At 42.4% G+C, this 24,530-nt stretch overlaps 1 protein-coding gene and 1 long non-coding RNA gene across 11 annotated transcripts in view; one reads left to right on the top strand and one right to left on the bottom strand.

Moving 5' to 3' along the window:
* The window catches only part of LOC135042760 (uncharacterized), a 159,042-nt gene extending 149,961 nt beyond the window's left edge, over positions 1-9,081 (top strand). For both annotated transcript variants that reach the window (XR_010235846.1, XR_010235840.1), the window contains 2 exons: positions 5,188-5,289; positions 8,908-9,081. This is a non-coding gene — a long non-coding RNA (uncharacterized LOC135042760). The remainder of the gene's footprint in view (positions 1-5,187; positions 5,290-8,907) is intronic.
* The window catches only part of FOXP4 (forkhead box P4), a 306,545-nt gene that overhangs the window by 87,273 nt on the left and 194,742 nt on the right, over positions 1-24,530 (bottom strand). The gene's annotated exons all lie outside the window — the stretch shown is intronic.

Genomic DNA, 24,530 nt, shown 5'->3' with positions numbered 1-24,530 from the left:
CTGTAATCGGCTTGTACGCCAATTATATTAGTATTGCAGTCCACAATCATAAATTAGGCTCGTGGCATCCGTACTGATAGAGGGATAAGTGAAATGTCTCCACAAGATATTTGAAATTTGTTAGTAGATTTAAGCAAAGGGGTTGTTGTAATTGTAGTGTGCTATTGCTCACCCCTAGCATTAGGATCCGTTTTTCACTCGTAGTTGTAAGCGCTGATTCCCGTCAGTAGCAGTTTGCGGAGGTGACTCTCAGCAGCCGACAGCGTCTGTAGCGAGTTGTCCGGCAAAAGGAATAACCGAGATTTTGAAGCACCTCAGCAGAACGGGGCTTTTCCAAGCACAGCAGAAAGAGTTGAGCAGCAGTGGATCCAGTAAACGTGATAGAGAGAGATCGTCCTAATCCCTCAGTAGCAGTAACGGATGGTCCGTGAGAGTCTCCAGCAGTGGACAAGCAATTAGTATGACCCTCTACGCGTTTCTCCGCCCACAATATCGGCGGTTTCCTCAGGAAGTGTGAATACCCATTTTGGCAGGTGTGGATGTATTTAAGTGGGTATCAGCCAACCAGCTTTAGAGTCTCTTTATTCACACCTGGAGATTGTAATTGGGTTTCACACTATGTTGGGTCATTTGCACAGATTGAGTTCACTGGTTTTAATCAGGTGTAAGCATTATATAGATTCCAAGTAATACTGTACTACAAAATAGACTAGAGCAACAGAAATAGTATATAAAAATGTGAACATTGTATTGTCGTTGTCGGTAAAAGGTGTTGAGAATATGTGCATAGATAGTCTAATAAATATATATATATATATATTTTTGGTATATAGAGAAACTTGCTAAGTGCAAAATAAACTTAGCGCTCCCACATTATAGATTATAGTAAGTTTCATATGGGGGATTAGAGTACATTAAGTTATTGATCATTTTTAATGCATCATAGTTAGATTTTAGTTTTTTACTTTATAGTAATCAACATTATTTCATCACCTTTATATCGAAAAACGGCTATTGGCATAAATATGGCATCCCAGAGTTTATACATATAAAGAACCAATATTTATTCTCATGGCTACAATAGCCCAGTGGATAAAGAAACGAACTACGGCCAAAAGGTCACCGGTTCAAGATCGGAACCAAAGAAGATACCCTCACATTTTATTTTCTAGTTTTTTATTATTATGTATTTATATGGATGAAGTAAGTAACTATTGTTATATAGAGGAAAGAATTATTATACAGAAAAAGACTTCAATTGGTAGAGTAAAAAGGCTCAAATTAAAGCCAGAGCCGCACAAACTAAGGGAAAGTAATCTATAGGAAAGAGACAGAAAGGCATATTATTTATAGACAGCAGCAGTTTATAGCTCATGTCCTATTATGTGCTATCATTTAGCATGGTTAGAATTCAAAAATAAGACTATGCACTACATGCACTGCCTATGTTTTTAATTTACAAACTAATCATCTTAAGTGGTTTTTTCCACCGTTTTTATTATTAAATGATTTTCTATTTGATATCAGCGCTCCTTAAATGTTTTCCATAGAACATTAACTATACATCTTTTGATTAAGGCATCCAGTTGCCCTGTAGGAGCTGCTATTATACCAATTATTCTATATCAGGTGTTTTCTTGAATTAATTTATTAGCGCCCGATTTAACAGGGTAGTTATTGCCCTTGCTTTCTTTCTTTGAATAATAGCGATACATGCTATCGCCGGTGCTAGATTGCCCTGCATGCAGCCACAATCTAGCACATCACTCATTTCACCCGCTGGATGAAATGAGCGTCCCCCTATCCAATCCCCCCCTCGCTCAGCACACATCGCGCTGTGCTGAGTGGGGGAAGAGATGTGTGCTGAGCGGTCGCTCAGCACACATCTCTGGGAAAATAAAGAACGTGTGTACTGGCCATACTTTCTCTACCATGCACATACTAGGGTCTATTTTTGTAAGTAATCGATCAACAAATTAGTATGTTTTTCGGACCGTGGAAGGAAGCCTGTGCAAAACATGAGAGAACATACAAACTATACACCAACAGGTTACTGGTGGTAATCAAACCCATGCTCTATCGTGTAAGATAGCAATGCTAACCATTACATGATGAAGCTTTTAGTCATTTTCTATTTATTGTACATTAACAGGCTCAGATGGCATGCATAGGACTGTTCTTCTGTATTTGGCGCTCAGAAGGAAGACTTGGGTGGACTTGATGTCCTGAGCAATCTTCCGTTCATACAAATATCCCAGCATTTTTATTTCAAAATTACGTAAACTGGGGAGAAACGACTATTCTTTCTTTGTTCTAAGTATATCTACGCAAACTGTAGTCTCACTACATAAGGGCTTATTTAGCAACATGAAGCAATATACACACATACTGTATGCTGTTACTATTAGATGTTGTGTGTTTAGTACTGTTACAACATGAAAGCTTTTAACTAAAGAACTGCAGGACATTTGTGCAGTTTACATGGCCTTTCTAACTAAACTTTTTTTGCCCCCGTCTAAGTTATGGGAGATCAGGGGGCGATATTCGATTGTTCTTTTTTAACGCACTGATTGCGCCCACAAGTGTTAGGTTTATCCGTATGAAATGGGTAAACCTGACCAAAGTACTGGGTGTGACGCGAAAAGTGCAGTTTGGGTGCCCAAATGGGTCACTTTTCGCGCATTTCTGCTCGCAAAGTGGGAGGCTGCAAACAAAACGCCAGGGCCAGCAGCTGTTCGCACCCGATCGGAGCAACAATGAAACTGCTTTGTCAGGCGCCCAGCAGTGATAGCTGTTGGCGCAAACATTTGAATCCCCCCAGTTGTTTATTGGTAAATATTACTCTACTAGTATCTAAAACTGGACCCACAATATGATGTAGATATTTGTCCAGAACAAGTACAGGGAAAGAGTCTCTTTACATTGGGAACTACTCTTTATTTGGACCAGACAGAATAGTTATAGGTGTAACTGGAGCCACACAGCCGGTCATACAGTTTAGTAACAAACTACATATTCTTTGGTAAACCTTTATTGTTAGTGACCTTAAAAAGGGATTTCTATAAAGCATAGACCAGTTACCACACTTGTGAAATGGGAATGGGGGTCAGGATTGACTGGGTGTACATGACATTATAAGACATTATGTGATACATGATAGACTTATACCGCTTTCACATTTTGAACCTGGCTCCGACCCGGGTCCGATCAACCTCAGACCCTTTCACATTGCAGTTTCAACCCGGGTTGGTGCCTTTCACATTGAACCCGGGTCACCTATGTTAAGCACAGTGATATAATTTAAAATTGACTTTTCTGGCTCACATTGATGATGTATTAAAGAAAATAAAAGGAGGGGCTGGGGACTGCTCTGAGCAGACACATAAACAGCCAATCAGCACCTTTTTCTGAGACCCGGGTTGAATATCCCAGGTCAAAGGCTTTCACACTGCACCTCGACCCGTGTCGACCAGGCAATAACCCGGGTTATTTTGGCGATGTGAAAGGGGTATGACTAAGTACTATCATGTATCACATACTATATTCTAATATAATGTACACCAAGTCATCCCTGACCCCCATTCCCATTCCACAATTTGCTACTTTAATGTTGGACTGCTTGTATGGCTCCAGTGACCATTACAACTATTCTGTCTTGTCCAAATAAAGATTAGTTCCCAATGTAAGGAGACTTTTTCCATTTACTTGTTCCAGACAAATATCTACATCATATTGTGGGTTCAACTTTAGATACTTGTGAAGTAAGATTTACCAATAAACAACTGGTGTTTAGTTAAAAAGATGGTGTTAAGTGCACAAATGTCCTGCAGTCCTGACGAAACACAACATCTAACGAGTAGCAGCATACAGTATGTGTGTATATTGCGTGTGGTGAGACTACAGCTTGTGTGCATATACCTGGAACAAAGAAATAATAGTTGTGTCTCTTCTTTCTACCACTCCTCAAAGCTTATAGATAATCAAAGTGGATTCTGGTAGTTTAACGCACCCACCGGAATCACTTTCATCATATCGTATATTAGGGGGGGGGGGGGGGGGGATCACAGATAATTTTTTTTATAAAAAACAGAAAGACTTCTGCTGTACATGTTCATGTTCATGTCTCCAGTACATCTAACTATTGTAGCCAAATAGTTACTAGCCCAAAAACTAGAATCTCCACTCTGCAAGGTGTACAAGTCAGTTCCTAACTTGACAGCGCTTACATAGTTCTATGGTGGTTGTTTTTCTCACGGTGGAGTGACTGGCCTAACGCAGTTCCACACTACCAGATCTTGAAGTTAAGAAGTACTGTACAAGAAGAGGAAGCTTATCTTCTCCATCTCATTAAAAAGGTAAACATGAGAGCCAGCTAAGTGTCTAATTAAGCTTCTAATTAGTCCCTGCTTGTTACTAATGCAAATTAGATTACGCCGCTTAACTACAGCATGTCCACAACACCCTTGTTAATTGCGGCCTTTGAAATTAAATTACTCCCTAATTAGCATATCAAAGCCATTGATTCTCAGCCAGAGAAGACAAGGGCAGGAGAGAGGCGAGTGCCAAGTTTTGTTAATTAGGGTCGGCTAATTAAATTGTGACGTGTGACTGCATGGTGAGGTCTCAAGTAGTTTAGTGGCACGTGTTTGCAGAGTGCCAGCTCATGGGACCAACAGAGAAAACTGTGTAGTAAGATTATGAAAGGTATTAGACTCACATTACCCAGCCACAAAAAAAGCACTGAGAGACTATTTATATATACATACACACACACACACACACACACACACACACACACACACAAACACATGTTTAGTAATTTATATTACTCTTGAAACCTTTATAACCACTCTAAGGGTTAATATAAACCCAATACAATAGTAACTCTATAGAGTCTCATAGAATATTAGAGTACAGTGTATGTACTGTAGTGGCACATAGCGCGCGCTGATAAACCCCCCCCCCCCCCCCCCCCATACCAACTGTTCATACATCTACCCCATTGGGTGCAGTCTCCACAGACACAATCACTACAGAGAAATGCGTATGGATAGGGTTCAGTTATTAACCTGCCCACTGATTGGTTGAGTTTAGTGAAATAGTTATAAACAGATCAAAATGCAATTTGATGTGCAATCTGATTTGATCACACATACAAAATGTTTTGTCAATCTTCTTGTTTTGCAGAATGAGCTAATCGTAAAGGGCTCTATGTATCCCAATCATCACATTACCTCATCAACTGCCCAAAATACTCAATTAAAAATCCGCTTAACAAGAATATCCTTGGTTAGTGGACTGCAGACAAGAATATGCATAAATTGATTCACAATACTGTGTAATCTTTCTTACTTAATGTGCTGGTAATTATTAACATTCCATCTTTTACAGAATATAATTTTATTTTTTTATACAGTGGTAACAACTGAAATTTTACATTTTGAGGCCAAAATCATTCATATGTCTGGTCGGTAACAAATGTCCTATATACAAATTAGGGAAAACAGCGCGAGAAAACAAAGTACCAAACTTTACCATATGGAGGAGATGTACCAAAGCTTGGAGAAAGATAAAGTACTATCCAATCAACTTCTGTCATTTTACAGGTTGTGTTTGCAAAATGAGTTAGGAGCTGACTGGCTGGTACTTTTTCTGCACTTTATGTCTCTCAAAGCTTCAATACATCTCCCCCAAAATGTTTGCACATTACAGAAAAGGAAGGAAAGGTTTTCTTTTAGAATGAACTATTTGATATATAATCTCAATAGAAGTGATAGTTTCTCTTTACTGCATTCAAAAAATGTTATGGTTCCTTATGGTTGAAGCAATTTGGATGCCAGCAAATTATTATTATTATCCTTTATTTATATGGCGCCACAAGGGTTCCGCAGCGCCCAATTACAGAGTACATAAACAAATAATCAAAACAGGAAAACAGCAACTTACAGTTGAAGACAATAAAGGACAATACAGGGTAAATAAACATAGCTACATCAGCAGGTGACACTGGAATAAGCAACAGGAAGCAGAAGACTGCTGGAGTTGATGCAGTTGAAGATTATTAAAGTAAGAGAAAGAATAAACACATGAGGGAAGAGGGCCCTACTCGTGAGAGCTTACATTCAAATACCAAAAATGTCCTTCAACTTTAAATACAAATCAACTTTGTGTATTAACTCATTGAACCCCATCCACACCTACATTTTTTTTGTGTGGGGCAAAAAACAATTAAGACTTAGGGGTATATGCAATTAGCGGCGAATCGCGGCAATTTTTCGGCCGGTTTTTAATTCAACACAATTCGACCGTCGAATTCCGGCAAGTGGGTGCCGGAATTCAACATATTCAATAAAAAATGGATTCGACAGTCCCGCTGTTGAAAAACGGCCGATTTGACGGATTTTGATCCGATTTTTAAAAAAACGGATAAAACTGTAAAAAACCAGAAAAAAAAAGGCGTGGGGTCTTCCCTCCTAAGCATAACCAGCCTCGGGCTCTTCGAGCCGGTCCTGGTTCTAAAAATCCGGGGGGGGGGGGGGGGGGGGAATTACAGGGGACCCCCCGTATTTTTAAAACCAGCACCGGGCTCTGCGCCTGGTGCTGGTGCAAAAAATACGGGGGACAAAAAGAGTAGGGGTCCCCCGTATTTTTTACACCAGCATCGGGCTCCTCTAGCTGGACAGATAATGCCACAGCCGGGGGTCACTTTTATACAGCGCCCTGCGGCCGTGGCATTAAATATCCAACTAGTCACCCCTGGCCGGGGTACCCTGGGGGAGTGGGGACCCCTTCAATCAAGGGGTCCCCCCCAGCCACCCAAGGGCCAGGGGTGAAGCCCGAGGCTGTCCCCCCCATCCAAGGGCTGCGGATGGGGGGCTGATAGCCTTGAGAAAATTGTAAGAATATTGTTTTTTCCAGTAGTACTACAAGTCCCAGCAAGCCTCCCCGGCAAGCTGGTACTTGGAGAACCACAAGTACCAGCATGCGGGAGAAAAACGGGCCCGCTGGTACCTGTAGTTCTACTGGGAAAAAAAAATACCCAAATAAAAACAGGACACGCACACCTTGAAAGTACAACTTTATTACACACGTCGACACACACATACTTACCTATGTTCACACGCCGACCTCTGTCCACTTGTCCATGTAGAATCCACGTGTACCTGTGAATAAAATTATACTCACCTAAATCCAGTGTCCAGATTATAATCCACGTACTTGGCAAAAAAAAAAAACGAACACCCGGACCAAACGGACTGAAAGGGGTCCCATGTTTACACATGGGACCCCTTTCCCCGAATGCAGAGACCCCCCCGTGACTGCTGTCACAGAAAGGTCTCTTCAGCCAATCAGCGAGCGCAACGTCCTGGCACTCTGCTGATTGGCTATGCGCGTCTGAGCTGTCAGACAGCGCATCGCAAAGCCTCTCCATTATATTCAATGGTGGGAATTTTGCGGTCAGCGGTGAGGTCACCCGCAGTCAGCGGCTGACCGCGGGTAACCCCACCGCTGACGGCAAAGTTCCCACCATTGAAACTAATGGAGGGAGCTGTGCGATGCGCTGTCTGACAGCAGACGCGCATACAGCCAATCAGTTGAGTGCCACGAAGTAGCGCTTCCTGATTGGCTGAAGGGACCTTCTGTGACAGCAGTCACGTGGGGTCCCGGAATTCGTGGAAAGGGGTCCCATGTGTAAACATGGGACCCCTTTCAGTCCGTTTGGTCGGTTTTTTTTTATTTGGGTATTTTTTTCCCAGTAGAACTACAGGTACCAGCGGGCCCGTTTTTCTCCCGCATGCTGGTACTTGTGGTTCTCCAAGTACCATCTTGCGGGGGAGGCTTGCTGGGACTTGTAGTACTACTGGAAAAAAACAATATTCTTACAATTTTCTCAAGGCTATCAGCCCCCCATCCGCAGCCCTTGGATGGGGGGGGGGGGGGACAGCCTCGGGCTTCACCCCTGGCCCTTGGGTGGTTGGGGGGGGACCCCTTGATTGAAGGGGTCCCCACTCCCCCAGGGTACCCCGGCCAGGGGTGACTAGTTGGATATTTAATGCCACGGCCGCAGGGCGCTGTATAAAAGTGACCCCCGGCTGTGGCATTATCTGTCCAGCTAGTGGAGCCCGATGCTGGTGTAAAAAATACGGGGGACCCCTACTCTTTTTGTCCCCCGTATTTTTTGCACCAGGCGCAGAGCCCGGTGCTGGTTTTAAAAATACAAGGGGATCCCCTGTCATTTCCCCCCCCCGGATTTTTAGAACCAGGACCCGAGGCTGGTTATGCTTAGGAGGGGGACCCCACGCCATTTTTATTTCGGGATTTTACCATTCCATTTAAAAAAATATATATATTTTTAAAAATATATAAATAATACTTGTGCCTCCAAAATAGGCAAACCAAGTACCTAATCCCTTCTAATATAAATAGATATGCTATTACCAATAAAAAAAACACCAAAAAAAAACATGTTTTAAATTTTTTTTATTAGATTCCGCCACTAAAGTGTGGCGGATTGAAAATGACGAATTTACTGTCTAAAAGCACTGTTGTCGAATTTCCAAACTTCAATTGAATATACTTTTGGCGAATTGCCGCATTTGTACCATTGCAGAAATGTCGAATTTGACAAATGTCGAATTTCAAAAAGTCGAATTTGGAAAGTCCGTTTTTTTGACGGAAAGTACTGAATTGCATTGTCAAATTTTTTTTTTGGCGAAAAAGTCCAGTTTTTCGACAATTTCGGGAATTCGACCGCAATTGCATATACCCCTTAATGAATGAGGAGATGCAGTATGTGTACAGAGCGTGGAAACAACCATCAGACACTGTACAGTTTACATCATTTTAAAGCTGTTAAATGAACAACCGTCCACAAATAATCTTTTAATTTTCATTTTCCATTGTCAGGTGGTACATGCTGGGTGCAGACGTTCCCGAACACAGAACCTTCCCCTTATCACTTGTGGCCTTGTGGCCATCTCACAAACTACAGAACTTTTCCATGCCTGAAGCTTGAAAGCTTTCCATGAGACAAGAGGAACAATCCTTATTCATCTCTTATTTTACTGAAAATGTATAAAAATGAGAAAATAAAAAGGAAGGTTTCATAATGTTGCAGTGATTGAAATAAGAAAGGGAAAAGAAAGCCCAGAGAGAGGCCGCTTTTAATCACCCTCCACACAAACCTCGTCCCTGAGCTGATTCAATTAACTGATAACAGAAGCATCAAATTAATTTTTCAAGGATGTTAGATTTTGATGAAGAAAATCTTTCTGATTTTAATCGGCATGGTGTTTAAAAGGCATAAATGAATATCCCTTTTAAATCATCAGGGGCACCAAAGGACACTGGCGCTTCGCTTAACGTGCACATTCCAAACGTTTAATTGAGGAGGGGGCGAGAAGAGAGCAGCAAATCTGTATTAAGAAATTAAATAAATAACAAATCCCCACGCCCCTTTAAATATTAAACAATGGGTTGGGAAACTTTTCTCATTATGAATTTGTAAAGCTGAAGAGAGATATACGTAGCATTATAGAAAAGAGACCCAAGATACTACACATAAAATATGAATTACCTAGAAATACAAATATTAAAATAGCTTATATAAAAGGTCTTGCCTGGCTTAATACCATGGAACATTCTGGTTACTACTATCCGCATCAAAAGACAATACAAGTTTTTAAAAAGGCCAGTTTCTGGTGCCCTCAGTTTTAAATGGTCCCTTGAATGTTGATTTTATTTTACTTCAGTAAATCAATATATGCATGTGATTTACCAAGTTGAACGCGATTTCACAAAACAACCCTGTATTACCAAACTACATACAGACCTGTAATGATCTCACACATAGGTGTATAGCAGTCATCGATCTTATGTTCTTATTTATTAACATGGTTTATACTTGAGTGATTTTGTATCTAACATAGCGATGTTTGGACAATTGCCAGAAACTGCCAAGTATGTAACCAAGTTTAGTTCAATTGGTTTAAAATTGCATTGGCTAGCCATGCTTTTCATCATTAAACTTGATTCTGAGTCATAGCAAGTCCTAAAGGGAACACATCTAGTGAACCGCGCATTCGCGGCACCATACATATGCACCTTGATGGAGTCTCCATGCACTTCTGGTTCTCCTTGTCTGTTACATAGGTAATTCTGGGCCCTGTCTGTTACATAGGTAATTCTGGGCCCTGTCTGTTACATGGGTGATTCTGGGTTTCTATTGGGTCACTACTATACAGACCTATGCAAATGATCTGTTTTGTTGGAGTGTCATGGGTTTGTTGCCAGAGTGCCGTGCTATTCTTCTGTGTGCGTATGATGTAGGGACGCCTGTGACTGACAGATCTTTTGAACCCCGCATAGGGTATGTGCAACTGCTGATACTAAAAAATAAGAATTTACTTACCGATAATTCTATTTCTCGGAGTCCGTAGTGGATGCTGGGGTTCCTGAAAGGACCATGGGGAATAGCGGCTCCGCAGGAGACAGGGCACAAAAGTAAAGCTTTTACAGGTCAGGTGGTGTGTACTGGCTCCTCCCCCTATGACCCTCCTCCAGACTCCAGTTAGGTACTGTGCCCGGACGAGCGTACACAATAAGGGAGGATTTTGAATCCCGGGTAAGACTCATACCAGCCACACCAATCACACCGTACAACTTGTGATCTAAACCCAGTTAACAGTATGATAACAGAGGAGCCTCTGAAAGATGGCTTCCTAAACAATAACCCGAATTAGTTAACAATAACTATGTACAAGTATTGCAGATAATCCGCACTTGGGATGGGCGCCCAGCATCCACTACGGACTCCGAGAAATAGAATTATCGGTAAGTAAATTCTTATTTTCTCTATCGTCCTAAGTGGATGCTGGGGTTCCTGAAAGGACCATGGGGATTATACCAAAGCTCCCAAACGGGCGGGAGAGTGCGGATGACTCTGCAGCACCGAATGAGAGAACTCCAGGTCCTCCTTTGCCAGGGTATCAAATTTGTAAAAATTTACAAACGTGTTCTCCCCTGACCACGTAGCTGCTCGGCAGAGTTGTAATGCCGAGACCCCTCGGGCAGCCGCCCAAGATGAGCCCACCTTCCTTGCGGAATGGGCCTTAACAGATTTAGGCTGTGGCAGGCCTGCCACAGAATGTACAAGTTGAATTTTGTTACAAATCCAACGAGCAATCGACTGCTTAGAAGCAGGTGCACCCAACTTGTTGGGTGCATACAGTATAAACAGCGAGTCAGATTTTCTGACTCCAGCCGTCCTTTAAATGTATATTTTTAAGGCTCTGACAACGTCCAACAACTTGGAGTCCTTCAAGTCGTCTGTAGCCGCAGGCACTACAATAGGCTGGTTCAGGTGAAACGCTGATACCACCTTAGGGAGAAAATGCGGACGCGTCCGCAGCTCTGCCCTATGTCGAATGGAAAATTAAATAAGGGCTTTTATAAAACAAAGCCGCCAGTTCAGATACTCTCCCGGCCGAAGCCAGGGCCAGTAACATAGTCACTTTCCATGTGAGATATTTCAAATCCACATTCTTTAGTGGTTCAAACCAATTGGATTTGAGGAAATCTAAAAACTACATTTAGATCCCACGGTGCCACCTTAGGCACCACAGGAGGCTGTATATGCAGTACTCCTTTGATAAAAATCTGGACCTCAGGGACTGAGGCCAATTCTTTTTGGAAGAATATTGATAGGGCCGAAATTTGAACCTTAATAGATCCCAATTTGAGACCCATAGACAATCCTGATTGCAGGAAATGTAGGAAAACGACCCAGTTGAAATTCCTCCATCGGAGCACTCCGCTGCTCGCACCACGCAACATATTTTCGCCAAATACGGCGATAATGCTTCGCGGTGACTTCCTTCCGTGCCTTTATCAAGGTAGGAATGACTTCTTCTGGAATGCCTTTTCCTTTTAGGATCTGGCATTCAAACGCCATGCCGTCAAACGCAGCCGCGGTAAGTCTTGAAAAAGACAAGGACCCTGCTGAAGCAGGTCCCTTCTCAGAAGTAGAGGCCACGGATCGTCCGTGAGCATCTCTTGAAGTTCCGGGTACCAAGTCCTTCTTGGCCAATCCGGAGCCACTAGTCTTACTCCTCTTTGCCGTATAATCCTCAATACCTTTGGTATGAGAGGCAGAGGAGGAAACACATATACCGACTGGTACACCCAAGGTGTTACCAGCGCGTCCACAGCTATTGCCTGCGGATCTCTTGACCTGGCGCAATACCTGTCCAGTGTTTTGTTGAGGCGAGACGCCATCATGTCCACCATTGGTTTTACCCAACGGTTTAATAGCATGTGGAAAACTTCTGGATGAAGTCCCCACTCTCCCGGGTGAAGGTCGTGTCTGCTGAGGAAATCTGCTTCCCAGTTGTCCACGCCCGGGATGAATACTGCTGACAGTGCTATCACGTGATTCTCCGCCCAGCGAAGGATCCTGGCAGCTTCTGCCATTGCCCTCCTGCTTCTTGTGCCGCCCTGTCTGTTTACATGGGCGACTGCCGTGATGTTGTCCGACTGGATCAACACCGGTCTTCCTTGAAGCAGAGGTTCCGCCTGGCTTAGAGCATTGTAGATTGCTCTTAGTTCCAGAATGCTTATGTGAAGAGACTTTTTCAGGCTCGACCACACTCCCTGGAAATTTCTTCCCTGTGTGACTGCTCCCCAGCCTCTCAGGCTGGCATCCGTGGTCACCAGGATCCAATCCTGCATGCCGAATCTGCGGCCCTCCAATAGATGAGCCTCCTGCAACCACCACAGAAGGGATACCCTTGTCCTCGGCGACAGGGTTATCCGCAGGTGCATCTGAAGATGCGACCCTGACCATTTGTCCAACAGATCCCTTTGCATGGAATCTGCCGAAAGGGATTGCTTCGTAAGAAGCTACCATTTTTTCCCAGGACTCTTGTGCATTGATGTACAGACACCTTTCCTGGTTTTAGGAGGTTCCTGACCAGGTCAGATAACTCCTTGGCTTTTTCTTCGGGAAGAAAAACCTTTTTCTGAACTGTGTCCAGAATCATCCCCAGGAACAGCAGACGAGTTGTCGGCATTAATTGGGATTTTGGAATATTCAGAATCCATCCGTGCTGCTTTAGCACCTCTTGAGATAGTGCTAAACCCATCTCTAGCTGTTCTCTGGACCTTGCCCTTATTAGGAGATCGTCCAAGTATGGGATAATTAATACGCCTTTTCTTCGAAGAAGAAATATTATCTCGGCCATTACCTTTGTAAAGACCCGAGGTGCCGTGGACAAACCAACCGGCAGCGTCTGAAACTGATAGTGACAGTTTTGTACAACGAACCTGAGGTACCCCTGGTGTGAGGGGTAATTGGAACGTGGAGATACGCATCCTTGATGTCCAAGGATACCATAAAGTCCCCTTCTTCCAGGTTCGCTATCACTGCTCTGAGTGACTCCATCTTGAACTTGAACTTCTTTATGTACAGGTTCAAGGACTTCAGATTTAGAATAGGCCTTACCGAGCCATCCGGCTTCGGTACCACAAAAAGAGTGGAATAATACCCCTTCCCTTGTTGTAGAAGAGGTACCTTGACTATCACCTGCTGAGAATACAGCTTGTGAATGGCTTCCAAAACCGTCTCCCTTTCTGAGGGGGACGTTGGTAAAGCAGACTTCAGGAAACGGCGAGGTGGCTCTGTCTCTAATTTCAACCTGTACCCCTGAGATATTATCTGCAGGATCCAGGGATTTACCTGCGAGTGAGCCCACTGCGCGCTGTAATTCTTGAGACGACCGCCTACCGCCCCCGAGTCCGCTTGCGAAGCCCCAGCGTCATGCTGAGGCTTTTGTAGAAGCCGGGGAGGGCTTCTGTTCCTGGGAAGGAGCTGCCTGTTGCTGTCTCTTCCCTCGTCCTCTGCCTCGTGGCAGATATGAATAGCCCTTTGCTCTCTTATTTTTAAAGGAACGAAAGGGCTGCGGTTGAAAGGTCGGTGCCTTTTTCTGTTGGGGAGTGACTTGAGGTAGAAAGGTGGATTTCCCGGCCGTAGCCGTGGCCACCAAATCCGATAGACCGACCCCAAATAACTCCTCTACGCATCGCCTGTCCACTGTCGTGTCCATAAAGCTCTTCTGGCCGAAATGGACATAGCACTTACCCGTGATGCCAGTGTGCAGATATCTCTCTGTGCATCACGCATATAAAGAAATGCATCCTTTATTTGTTCTAACGACAGTAAAATATTGTCCCTGTCCAGGGTATCAATATTTTCGATCAGGGACTCTGACCAAACTACCCCAGCACTGCACATCCAGGCAGTCGCAATAGCTGGTCGTAGTATAACACCTGCATGTGTGTATATACCTTTTTGGATATTTTCCATCCTCCTATCTGATGGATCTTTAAGTGCGGCCGTCTCAGGAGAGGGTAACGCCACTTGTTTTGATAAGCGTGTTAGCGCTTTGTCCACCCTAGGAGGTGTTTCCCAGCGCTCCCTAACCTCTGGCGGGAAAGGGTATAAAGCCAATAACTTCTTTGAAATTAGCAGTTTTTTATCGGGGCACCCCACGCTTCATCACACACGTCATTTAATTCTTCTGATTCGGTAAAAACTACTGGTAGTTTTTTCACACCCCACATAATACCCTGTTTAGTGGTACCTGTAGTATCAGCTAAATGTAACATCTCCTTTATTGCCAAAATCATATAACGTGTGGCCCTACTGGAAAATACGGTTGATTCGTCACCTTCACCACCGGAATCAGTGCCTGTGTCTGGGTCTGTGTCGACCGACTGAGGCAAGGGGCGTTTTACAGCCCCTGACGGTGTTTGAGGCGCCTGGACAGGCACTAATTGAGTGTCCGGCCCTTTATGTCGGCAAACGACTGCTTAAGCGAGTTGACGCTATCCCGTAATTCCACAAATAAAGGCATCCATTCTGGTGTCGACCCCCTAGGAGGTGACATCCTCATATTTGGCAATTGCTCCGCCTCCACACCAATAACGTCCTCATACATGTCGACACACACGTACCGACACACAGCAGACACACAGGGAATGCTCTATACGAAGACAGGACCCACTAGCCCCTTTGGGGAGACAGAGGGAGAGTCTGCCAGCACACACCAAAAAGCGCTATATATGACAGGGATAGCCTTATGATTAAGTGCTCCCTTATAGCTGCCTTTATATTAATATATTGCCATTTATTTTGCCCCCCCTCTCTGTTATACCCTGTTTCTGTAGTGCAGTGCAGGGGAGAGACCTGGGAGCCTTCCTGACCAGCGGAGCTGTGACAGAAAATGGCGCCGTGTGCTGAGGAGATAGGCCCCGCCCCTTTTTCGGCGGGCTCGTCTCCCGCTATTTAGTACATTTAGGCAGGGGTAAATATCTCCATATAGCCTCTGGGGCTATATGTGAGGTATTTTTAGCCTTTTTAAAGGTTTTCATTTGCCTCCCAGGGCGCCCCCCCCCCCAGCGCCCTGCACCCTCAGTGACTGCCGTGTGAAGTGTGCTGAGAGGAAAATGGCGCACAGCTGCAGTGCTGTGCGCTACCTTAAGAAGACTGCAGGAGTCTTCAGCCGCCGATTCTGGACCTCTTCTTGCTTCAGCATCTGTGAGGGGGCCGGCGGCGTGGCTCCGGTGACCATCCAGGCTGTACCTGTGATCGTCCCTCTGGAGCTTCATGTCCAGTAGCCAAGAAGCCAATCCATCCTGCACGCAGGTGAGTTCACTTCCTCTCCCCTCTGTCCCTCGTTGCAGTGATCCTGTTGCCAGCAGGAATCACTGTAAAATAAAAAACCTAAGCTAAACTCTCTAAGCAGCTCTTTATGAGAGCCACCTAGAATTGCACCCTTCTCGGCCGGGCACAAAAATCTAACTGGAGTCTGGAGGAGGGTCATAGGGGGAGGAGCCAGTACACACCACCTGACCTGTAAAAGCTTTACTTTTGTGCCCTGTCTCCTGCGGAGCCGCTATTCCCCATGGTCCTTTCAGGAACCCCAGCATCCACTTAGGACGATAGAGAAATGCCCATTTTGGCTGCGTACATAAAAACAGCGGGTGGTCTGACTATACGCGTGAAGCCGCACAGATACCTGCATTTGTATAAAGTAATGTGGCTGTTGTGGATGTCCGCAATTGCGGCTGCTTTGCATGGGACTATGCTATACTGTCTCGGCAGATCTCAGAGCACTATAATTGAAATCATGCCATTTATTAGATTAACAAATAAGAATAGAGGTCATCAAATGAATATGGTACGTATGCAGTAAGATAGGGATTTTAGGGACAGTTGACAACTAGTTAGGTTTGAGTGTATAATTGCTTGAAGCATTATGCTTGTGCCCACAGCTCTCTCTGTTTTAGTACTAGAAGTCACTGTGCGAAAATACAAAACATAAAATCAGTTCTGCAGCGCCAAAAAAAAAAAAAAAGTATTAATTTCACTTTCAAAATGGAAATATTGGACATATACATACACTGCTCAAAAAAATAAAGGGAACACTTAAACAACACAATGTAACTCCAAGTCAATCACACTTCTGTGAAATCAAACTGTCCACTTAGGAAGCAACACTGATTGACAATCAATTTCGCATGCTGTTGTGCAAATGGAATAGACAACAGGTGGAAATAAAAAGGCAATTAGCAAGAAACCCCCAATAAAGGAGTTGTTCTGCAGGTGGTGACCACAGACCACTTCTCAGCTCCTATGCTTTCTGGCTGATGTTTTGGTCACTTTTGAAAGCTGGCGGTGGTTTCACTCTAGTGGTAGCATGAGACGGAGTCTACAACCCACACAAGTGGCTCAGGTAGTGCAGCTCATCCAGGATGGCACATCAATGCGAGCTGTGGCAAGAAGGTTTGCTGTGTCTGTCAGCGTAGTGTCCAGAGCATGGAGGCGCTACCAGGAGACAGGCTAGTACATCAGGAGACGTGGAGGAGGCCATAGGAGGGCAACAACCCAGCAGCAGGACCGCTACCTTCGCCTTTGTGCAAGGAGGAACAGGAGGAGCACTGCCAGAGCCCTGCAAAATGACCTCCAGCAAGCCACAAATGTGCATGTGTCTACTCAAACGATCAGAAACAGACTCCATGAGGGTGGTATGAGAGCCCGATGTCCACAGGTGGGGGTTGTGCTTACAGCCCAAAACCGTGCAGGACGTTTGGCATTTGCCAGAGAACACCAAGATTGGCAAATTCGCCACTGGCGCCCTGTGCTCTTCACAGATGAAAGCAGGTTCTCACTGAGCACATGTGACAGAGGTGACATTCTGGAGAAGCCAAGGAGAACTTTCTGCTGCCTGCAACATACTCCAGCATGACCGGTTTGGCAGTGGGTCAGTAATGGTGTGGGGTGGCATTTCTTTGGGGGGGCCGCACAACCCTCCATGTGCTCGCCAGAGGTAGCCCGACTGCCATTAGGTACCGAGATGAGATCCTTGTGAGACCATATGCTGGTGCGGTTAGCCCTGGGTTCATCCTAATGCAAGACAATGCTAGACCTCATGTGGCTGGAGTGTGTCAGCAGTTCCTGCAAGACGAAGGCATTGATGCTATGGACTGGCCCGCCCGTTCCCCAGACCTGAATCCAATTGAGCACATCTGGGACATCATGTCTCGCTCCATCCACCAACACACACCACAGTTGCACCACAGACTGTCCAGGAGTTGGCGGATGCTTTAGTCCAGGTCTGGGAGGAGATCCCTCAGGAGACCATCCGCCACCTCATCAGGAGCATGCCCAGGTGTTGTAGGGAGGTCATACAGGCACGTGGAGGCCAGACACACTACTGAGCCTCATTTTGACTTGTTTTAAGGACATTACATCAAAGGTGGATCAGCCTGTAGTGTGTGTTTTTCCACTTTAATTTTGAGTGTGACTCCAAATCCAGACCTTCATGGGTTAATACATTTGATTTCCATTGATAATTTTTGTGTGATTTTGTCGTCAGCACATTCAACTATGTAAAGAACAAAGTATTTAATAAGAATATTTCATTAATTCAGATCTAGGATGTGTTGTTTAAGTGTTCCCTTTATTTTTTTGAGCAATATATATATATATATATATATATATATATATATATACACACACACACACACACACACACACATATACATATACACACACACACTCCCTTGACTGAGAGATGCACTGTTCAAAGATTATTGCTTGCAAGATCCAAATGTGTACTCTATCATATTCTACAATAATGACCATTGGGGGCAGTGTTCCAAAGCTAAAGGCTGATGTTTTATCACTGCCAACCACACAGAAGGACTGTATTGTTATACAAATTTTCAGCAAGATACAGTTGTCTGAGCCAAATATCACATGGTTATAGATTTTACTGAACATTTAAAGAACAAAAAGTGAAAGTAGACTGCTTAGAAACAGGGTTTACGTTAAAAGCTTCAGCTGTCTGACCAGCGAAATGTCCACTTGTCAAGACCAAGCTTTGCATATTAACCACATGAAAATTATGTTAAAAAGAAGCCGATCTGCTGTAGTGAAGTATTTACAAATCACATATACCTTTTAGTCAGTGTAAGGGCAGTGGGACACTTACAAACTGTTGTTAGCGAAGAAGAAAGGGTTTGGGTTTCTGGACAGGCAAAAGATATGAGAAGAGGTACACGCTAGGTTCTCAGCTTGAATAAAAGAAGGACGAAGATTGCACAAAGGAAAGAAACAGAACTTGGAGTAGAGATAACCAGGTTAAAAGCAGAAATTCTTGGAATGAATGTCCTAAGAGGGAAAACAAACAGAGCGGTGAGTGAGCACATTCTACATCCACTCTTGTATCCCTCCCCTCCATCTCCCCTATGTGAGCACAGAGCTGGGAAAATGGGGTTGGAAGCAAGTGAAGGCTTTGTGGGAAGTTGGAATGAGGCCAGTAAAATTATCTAATTTAAATGGCTTAGTGCATCATCTCATCCATGTGGTTCCGTAGCAAGCACCATAGAACTCTTCTACAACATACAGTAACTTCAGAGACCTTTACATATTCTACATTGCTAGTAACAGCAAACTAATTATAGTTGCTACATGCTATAACCTGTCTACTGCTTTATTTATTTATTTATTTATTTAAAATAAAGGCAGAAGTTTTTCAAATGATATTTTTTCTTCCACATACCATATTACCCACTCTTTTACTTAATTACAGGCATAAACTGGAGTATCCTGTCTTTATGTAAATATTACTTTTATTTGAAGAATTATATATTAATTCTGCAATTTGGGTAGTTACAACAAAGGTCTAGTAATCACAGCTAGGAAAAAAGGTCAGACTACTGTGGTAATTAGCTTGACAACAGTGATGGAAAAATAGTCCAAAGTGGGACACAGAGGCAAAACAGTCAAAGATATAGGCAAACAAAAGACTGGGGTGATAATCTGAAATTCTAAGGACAAAAGTAAAGAATAAATAAGAGAAAACAATGCCCCAAAATTGACTACATACTGTCAAGCAAAGTTAGTTTTCACATTGCTTTTGGAGAGTTAGTAGCATGTCACTGGCTAGATGTATGGCAAATAGTGCATAATACACAGATCAGGATGTTAATATACAAGAGACATTTTTAACAAGCTTCAAAATACTTTAGCATAATACAATATTTAGAAAAAAATCGGGAATCTGTAACTAAATATCTATTTCCATCCTAACAGTAATTTTAACCAACATCTCTCTTCTGCTAACTAGCAGAGGTGCTCAGGCAGTGGACCCCTGCAGTTTGGGGAAATTAACCCCTGCCATCAGAAGGGGCAATGGAAACTACACTGTGTTAGTTTCTAGCAAAAATGCTGAGTGCGCCGAGCAGAATCAGTCCAATTAACACCTGCATAGATTTTTGCCAATTTTAGTTCAATATATATATATATATATATATATATATATATATATATATATATATATATATATATATATATATATACACACACATACATACATACATACATTTGGGAGGAATTACCCTTTAACGTTGGATGATCTAATAAATTACATGAATGTCAGGACTAGTAAAAAGATAAAACTCACATAAGTAAAAAAATATAAAAAGTGACTTGCATTTAGAAAGGTTATGTAACAAAAACAGCTGTTTTGTCTGATTTCAGTATATAGGTAAGCCTGTTGGTCTAACACTTTTATGGCACGCTGAAGCTTGTAGTTGCACAATTGCTGGAGTGTCACAAGTTATCTAAATTTGTTATAGAGGAAGAAACATAACCAATCATATAACACTCCTAGCTTTAACCATTAGTGTCTTAATTTTTCAAGTAACCTTAGATCTAGTTAACGGTGTGCAAACAGCAGAAAGAAACTTTTGGAATTACTTTCCATAGCATCCCTCAACAATAACAATGACAAGCAAATTAATAACTAAAAAAAAACAAAAATAAAATCTATATATAATTGATATTTTACTTCAGAGGTTCTCAAACTCGGTCCTCAGGGGCACACACGGTGCATGTTTTGCAGGTCTCCTCACAGAATCGCAAGTGAAATAATTAGCTCCACCTGTGGACCTTTTAAAAGGTGTCAGTGAGTAATTAATACACCTGTGCACCTGCTGGGTTACCTGCAAAACATGCACTGTGTGGGCTCCCGAGGACCGAGTTTGAGAACCACTGTTTTACTTGAATTGAGCTTTGGAGTACAATTATGTTTTACTGGTGTTTCACATGTAATATAAGAATAAGTAGATTTGTATCTCATAAGACAAACTGACATTTCTATAAATGTCCATAAGTGTGACTTCCTGAATGCATTTGGGAATATTTTGATCATCCTCCAACAGTATTGTTAAATTAGTTCAAAATAGGGTACATATTTTCCATATTAATTCCTCCTATATAATATAAAAGGTCCATTGATCCCATTACTTTAACTGTACATTTATTAATCAGACAACCTTATCCCCAAGCTCAGACCTGGCAGTTCATATAATGCACAAAAAACAGACAATATATGAAGTGAAGAGTGATACATATTATAAGAAGTATGTTAGGTATCTGCTCCAGAACAGCCTTATGTATTTATGAGGCACGAGACAAGTTATAAAAGTAGACATGACAGAGCTGTACAGACACAACATACAGACATAATAAACCAATGCATAATACAGAGGGATGATGTACAAGGACAGTACAGAATGCAGAGACAAGAAACAGATGTGCAGCCAGTATACACAGATAAAACACAATATGCAGATACAAGACCTAAATGTATAAAGACAGTATAGAGAGATAAGACCTTTTTATTCAATCTTTATATATTGTTGTAGAGCAGGATTTTATTACTTGTGCACACAGTGGTACTTTGGACAAATTCAAGGCATAATTCAGCCCGTTACAATTAACTCAATATAAAAGTTTACCACATGATTAAAATATATATACAATCATTAAAGAATGACTGAGCAGGTAACAAAACATATATAAAAATAAAAAGGTACAAAACAACATTAACAAATATTTATATTTTCAAATCAGTATAGAATGTAAAATGTTAGGAATTGTATTTGTATTATTGCTTAATAATAAAGTGCAAATTAGGGATTCTGGTTTTCACCTATTTCAGTCAGAGTAGTCAGCGATTTGTGTTTTTCAATGGGCTTGATTACAGGAAGTCTGCTGTGCATTGAAAAAGTTATTTAATAAAAATAAATCTTCCCCCATTAAAAACTTCATACCATAAAATAAGTGAAGATGGTGAATTCACTGTGTCTGCTAGAGGGATCGGTCAATTTAGTATTCTTAAAAAGAGCTCCATGATAATATAATGAAGATGAATAGAGAGATTGTAGTGCCCCAATGCGAGTGCTTACACAGCCACACTAAGATTTTGGGAGGCCCCGGGGCAACTAATTTGTAGGGGACCCCACCGATAAAATGGTCTATAAAATATGCTGGCAATGTTTTTAAAAAGTATTTGTAATCTCCCAGAACCACATATGTAGTGCCCCTATTCATATTATGCCATAGTGCCTCCGACAATGGTGATTCAGCTATGTGTGGCTTGGGCGACTTCCCCAGCCACCCTGGTAATCCAGCTCTGAGCTACATTCTATATAGACAAGACACTGATACCACAGTGACAGGTAGGCATTGAATGCTGCACACATATGATCACACAGTATACTCGGTCACATAGGCTCAGGAGAAGACAATCCCAAGCTCAGACTAGATTTATAAAGTAGCAGATTTTTGACCCAGGTTTCTTACATATCAGTGTGATTTCATGAAAGTGGTTCCCACAAGAACCCCAATTAGAATATACAGCTATATGTTGTTTTACTTAGCGGCGTCACAGATCATTGAGACAAAATGACATGCATAATACACAGAGAGACAGATGTACAAGGACATCTGTCACTGTGTAATGAAGGGATACAGATATGTTCTCACTTCTAAGCAAAGCCAATACTGTCACATCGATCTGCTCGAACATTATGCTACCACTTACATTTAGTGATGACAGAAAAAGTCTCACACTTTAAAGGCACAGCTTCTTCAAAATAAAGTTGGACATTTATTGTAAAGTGGCATCTATTGCATCTTTCATATAATCTGCATACATTATCAGTGATGCTGTTAAATCTACCTGCGATGTGGAATACCATAACGTAACATTAGGAATTTACAACCAGTATGGTACTATTATTTCCAGTAGGCTGGCTGCTGCAAATAAAGTGTAACACTAAGTTTATCTTAAAAACCCTGGTTTGCAAATTCAGGACGGGGTTTCAAAAGAAACCTGCAATGAAATGGAAGATGAACGATGAAAGCCAGTAGCTTTGTCTATGAAACACTGCTGTATGCAAACAGTCAGAAACAGCAGTTTTACAGAATACACACCACTACACAGGCGCAAACATGCAGAACACTGGGAAGTAGAAATGCATGAAAGGAAATATAATGTCACACCACTCTCACTTAGATGCGCACACACAGTGTCACCAACCTCTGCATACAATAGGCCACACATAAAAAAAAACATGCAGTGTCACAAAGATTTGCAAAAAACACAATGTGTAGCACAGACAGGATCACCAATACAATGTCACACAGTACTACAGAAGACAACTGAGGTGGCCTCACTGCACACACTTGGATTTTAATGGCACATTTCCTGCCTCATTACACACCAAAGTTATGGGGTCTGAGAGCCGCTGTAGGGTGACTGTGCAGTATCATGCCCCCCTCCTTGCAGTCCTACTGATCTCAGCTGTGTAAACATCCCATCCTCACCCCCTAAAATACCTCCCAGTTCCGAAAGGGATATGCAGCTGGTGACTTTGGCCTTGATAGAGTTATAGACAACTCTTGCCCTGATGCCATTCTCCTGTACTATACAGTGGCAGTTGTGCAGCAGAGACACATAGCCGTTTTCTGCAGAAGTCCTGCTGCAGATGTGTAAGGTGTTTTAATGAGAGAGAGAGAGAGACTAATACGACAGTAGAAAGCAGAAACTTGCACGATTTCGGCAAGTATGCAGGGCTCTGTGACAAATGACAGCGTTGTCTAATAACATGATAAATAGTATGAATTATTGGAATCTGCTGGAGAATACTTCTTGAGCGCACCTTGCTGCTGTTAGATCACACCTTACGGAACATTCAGATGAAGCCCCTGCTATCTTACATGCACTTGATCATTACATTCAACAGGTGTTAAATTATTTTCCCACAAAACATTGTTAACTTATACAAGTAAGCAGGTGTTTCATTTTACAGTGTTTGCATTTCTACAAAACAAGGCACAGACTGCACAAAGTGAATACAAAATAAAGGAGATATAAACGATAAAATGCATGCAGCATCTTGTGCACAGAAAAGTGCTCTAACAATTTAAATCAGGGATGGTGAACCTTCGGCCCTCCAGCTGTTGTTGAACTACACATCCCAGTATGTACTGCAACAGTTTTAACATGGACAAATAGCAAAACTGCAGCAAGGCATGCTGGTATGTGTAGTTCAACAACAGCTGGAGGGCCGAAGGTTCCCCATCCCTGATTTAAATGCTGATCACCGAAACAAATTTGATAATCATTTAAATACACACAGAACATTCAACTGAAAGTCTGTAATGACACTGGCTATTAACAAAAATGAAAGTGGGCATTCTACCTACAATAGGCAAAGTTATGCTGGTACCACAGAAAAAACAACACCGCAGGTACCTCTACAGCCATATGAATGAAGGATAGACACTAGTATATTACTATAAAATTTATCTGAACAGAGATTTCACCAAATATCACCATTCTGAACTTTCTCTCCTGAATCAAATGAACAATAAAGCATCATCCAGAGTACAGCAATAGTGTGATGATCAACTGAATATAACTGTACAAACAGGTAGTCGTGAATTAGTGTAATACAGCCTGGGAAACTGGATCAAATGACAGCACTGATATTAGATCAGAATAAATGAGTCTGTACCTGGCATACGAGATGACGGAAGTGAGTGAGGAAGAGCCCAATGATGCTGGTTTACACACATAGCAAACAAAAGACAAAAAAAAAAAAAGAATCTAGGA

The sequence above is a fragment of the Pseudophryne corroboree genome, chromosome 2, assembly GCF_028390025.1.
Source record: "Pseudophryne corroboree isolate aPseCor3 chromosome 2, aPseCor3.hap2, whole genome shotgun sequence".
NCBI classification, from domain to species: domain Eukaryota; kingdom Metazoa; phylum Chordata; class Amphibia; order Anura; family Myobatrachidae; genus Pseudophryne; species Pseudophryne corroboree.
Note: the sequence above shows the minus strand (reverse complement) of the source record. Positions and strands in the feature narration are given on the sequence as shown.